This window comes from Notothenia coriiceps, unplaced genomic scaffold (assembly GCF_000735185.1).
Source record: "Notothenia coriiceps isolate Sejong01 unplaced genomic scaffold, NC01 NC01_scaffold00008960, whole genome shotgun sequence".
NCBI classification, from domain to species: Eukaryota; Metazoa; Chordata; class Actinopteri; order Perciformes; family Nototheniidae; genus Notothenia; species Notothenia coriiceps.
This window is the reverse complement of record NW_011341661.1, coordinates 131,919-136,318: the sequence shown is the minus strand read 5'-3', so window position 1 is coordinate 136,318 and position 4,400 is coordinate 131,919.

The window sequence follows — 4,400 nt, the reverse complement described above, 5'->3', positions numbered from 1 at the left end:
CATAAAATATAATTTAAGTTCATGTTTAATCATCTGATTCGTCTGTATATTGCTGTTTTAGTCTGTGTTCTTCTAATTAGTGTGTGCCTATTGAGACGTTTTGAGCAATGTGGGACAAAACCCCATCATGCCCCTCCCTCTCACTGTCTAAGTCAGGGGTCGGCAACCCCCTGGCACGCGTGAATAAGTGTGCAAAATATTTAAATTGNTTAATCCGGCCTTGTGTATACCACCCAAAGAAGAAAAAGATCAGGGTCGTATTTGACTGTGCAGCTACATTCCAGGGAACATCGCTGAATGCGCAGCTCGGAGCTGCGCATTCAGCGATGTTCCCTGGAATGTAGCTGCACAGTCAAATACGACCCTGATCTTTTTCTTCTTTGGGTGGTATACACAAGGCCGGATTAACCATATGGGCAACCTGGGCAAGCGCCCAGGGGCCCTTGAGTAAAGAGGGCCCTCAGTGACAAGATAAAAAGAAAAAAAGTTTTTATTTTTTTATCTTGTCTTTTTGGGCACAACCTCACTCATCATACATTCTTTTAAATGACACTCACTACTCGCTATAAATAACACAGCTTTTCTATAGGGTCAAATTAATATATTTTCTAAACCGTCTCTGTACTGTAGGACTGACTATGTATGCGCTCAACTACTACGCAGCGGCGGTGTATAGCCGAATCACAGCCCCACCCCCTCACTCATGTCACATTTTGTCACGTGAGCTGAAAAAATGGATTGTGCCGGTAGCCAAACGACCAGCAGGGCTGCGAAAAGAAAGAAAAAGAAGAGAGAGTGGCAGCTGCATTAAAAAATGTCCCAACAATAAATAGCTTTTTCAAAAAAGCAAAAAGTGACGAAATAGGCCAGCAACCACAAGGAACTGTGGTTGGTCACGGAGGATGTTGTTGAGCTAGCGAGCAATGTTAGCCTTGAGCCTTGGATTTTGATGACCTAATCACAGACTTTTCAAAGAGAACGGCAAGGAAGAAACACTTCTAAAAGGTAAGATCCACTGTCTCTCACACACACTCATTCTCTCGCTCTCTCTCTCACACACTCACACAAACACACTCACACTCTCTCCCTCTCACACACACACACACACACACACACACACACACACACACACACACACACACACACACACACACACACACACACACACACACACTATCTTCCATCACATATACTGATCACTTAGTTGAGCAACCACACAATTTCACTACATATTTTACTTTTGTAACTCTCAATGTTTGTGACCAATAGAACTCTTTGTGTACTTGTACAACCAGCCAGTCATATTTTGGCATTAAGTGGGGTGCTGCTCTGAGGTTTTGAGTGATATTACCTAGGCCATACACTGTCNTACGTGTTCGGCGTAATGACATACAACGTTTTGATAACAATTAAAAAGGGAGGGGTCTGAGCTCATGCGGGACCCGGCAGCTACTGTCTAAACTAAATACTGCGGTGATGAAACGCCATATCATGGATTATCAAGGATTGTTTCTGAAACAGTATGGAGCTCAAAGGCTTTCTCTCTGGCCGGTTATACCACAAGGTGAGTTCCTTTTTATTTCCTGCTTCTTCACACACATGCTCTCCAGTACAGGTTAGCTCTGAGTGTTAGCGATGCTAATGTAAACACCGGCCATATTACGTCCAAAACAGTCGTTGCTGATAGCAACGTTTCTGATAGGGCCGTGGGTCCACATTTCAGATATTACGTCATATCGGACGCAAATCTGGATCAGCTCCGTTGTCCCCCGTTTTTAGAGATTTGGGTACGGAGGAAAAGAGAGGGTTTTATTTTCTGACGCTGCGTGAGTTCCCTGAGACACCGGGGACACATCTTTATGTATAAAAGACATCAAAAAGTGCATTTTGCATGATAGGTCCCCTTTAATATACACATAATACATATTGTATATAAACCTAAACACCCTGAATATATTGTATAGCAGTGTCTGGAGAACGGCCATGCAGCGTCCTCTCTAATCCTCACTCTCACAAACTTCAGCGCCCTCATTCTTCCTGCATGCACCAACCCTCTCTGTCTCTCTGGGCAACAACAACTCATTTCCACTAAACAATACAGCGCCTGTGTGGCTGCTTTGTGCGAATGTGTTTGTATGAAAAGGGAAAGAGGGGAGGGGACTCGGAGAGAATCATGACAACAACACTCACCATCAGCTGTGAACCTGCTTCACCCATTTAACACACCTTCTGAACATTAAAGGTATATTGTGTCATTTCTTCCGCATTCAAAAATACTGTTATTTCATATTTATGTGCCATTTATTGTCAGTGTTGTCTGCCAAGAGACGGCACAAATTGACTTTCCATCCAGTGATAAACCACATCATACCTTTACATCTCTGTGACACGGATAATAACCCAAAGTATAACTCATAATTCATCTCTTGTGAATCATAGTGGTATGTGTGTGATGAATAACTCATTTATTTTTGTATTTCGTGGAAGATGTGGATATGTCTGAATCATTGAACAGTGAGGAAAAGTAACCATATTTGATATAGAAATCATTTGTTTTGTATTTTTAAAGATATATTATTTACTTATGATTGTATTGTATTAAAGGTAGGGTCGGTAAGAATGGAGAAACCAGCTCGAGTGCGCTAGAATTTGAAAATACGCAGCCGAAAAAAATCTGCCCCTTCCTTCAGACTTCCTTACAGAGCCCCTCCTCCCTCCAACACACACGAACGCGCACATGACCAATGAGGGCACGAGATAAGTTTGTGCACAGATGGAAGGCTGACAGGCAGGTAGGCCATCCAGTTAGTTTAGCCGGGTCGGCTCAGATGATTGGTCGTGCTTTTTACAGCGCCACGGCTTCCACAGATGAAATTTTTTATTGTATTTATTGTCAAAGCATTTAATTTATTCATTGCTATCGGGATGTTAAGAGCATTCCATGGAATATAACAAAAAGTGTTTCTGAAGTGAATTACCTACCCCACCTTTAAGTTAGGTCATAAGTATAAGTTACTAATGTAGCATATTCATTTTGTTTTGTTTTTGTGTGTCGTTTAATGTGTGAAGATATTAGTAAAATAAAACAAGTGTATTAATGACAGTCATTTATACAAAAGAGTTTATTAACAAGAATAAAACAGTTCTTTAACACTAATCCCCTCTCCTTCAAAACAACAGATTGAGTAATTACAACACAGGTTGATTTTGTAACACAAAGTAAATTAATGCCTTACGTTACATCTCCCCCTAGTGGCTCGTCGTTATAATGCAGCTGTTAAAGAAATAAAAACAAGAACTGTCGACAAACTTTGAATTTAAATTTTGTGGAGTGACAAAAAATGGATCACATGATCAAAAACCTGGAGGCCACACAGATTTGTTATGAATCTTCTAGTGTCCGTTCAGAACATTTGATGTGCTCATGTTTCCCGGCCAGCTGCGGTGTAATCACAAGATCAATGTGGGTTTTCCAGTTGAAAGTTAACAAACAACTGGGAAACTCAAATATGATTCCTTGGAGGGACTGGAGGTGATACCTGCCTCAGCCTCATGACCTGAAGCGGTGACAGCTGTCAACAGCACAGTCCTGTATTCAGGTATGAGTTTAATCTGTGATGATGAGCTCGTCACTGCCCCAGTCCTCATAACTCGCATCAGGCAGGTACCTGCGGATGATGATGGGGATCTTCCTGGCTCTGTGGGAGGGAGATAAACAAAAAACATCAGTAATAATAATAATAATCTTTATTTGTTTGCACCTTTCATACAATAAGTGCAGTTCAAGGTGCTTCACATAGACATTCACAGAAAATGTATATCACACAGAACACAGTTACCAAAGACATAAAAACAAACTAAAAAATATAATGGAGTAGACATGTAAAAAATAGATTTAGATTAAAGGTACAACGATGAAATTGTGCATTAAAAGGAGGACAGTGCAAATTCAACACACAATCAGATGACAGGTTCAAATGCATCGCAATGCAGGGTTTCCCACACATAGATTTTATATCAGTGCTTCTCAAAGTGTGGTCCGCGGACCACTGGTGGTCCGTGAGCACCCCCTAGTGGTCCGTGAGTATATTGGTAAAATTTCACATTTGAAATAAATAAATAAATGTAGGTTTTCCGCACTCTCGCGAAAATGGAGCGAGCTTAAGTTTCACTTTCGATTGCATGATATAGCCCAGTGCAACACCTTCATCACACATGTTGCCACTCGTTTGTATCATTTTCAGGCGATTTGTAATCTGTTCTAGAAAAACGATGTGTTTTTGGATATTGGTGGAGTTAGGTGGTCCGCGAGTGTTTTTTTATTGGTTAAGTGGTCCTTGGTATGAAAAAGTTGGAGAAACACTGCTGTAGACAAATGTTATACATGTCATACTTTATTT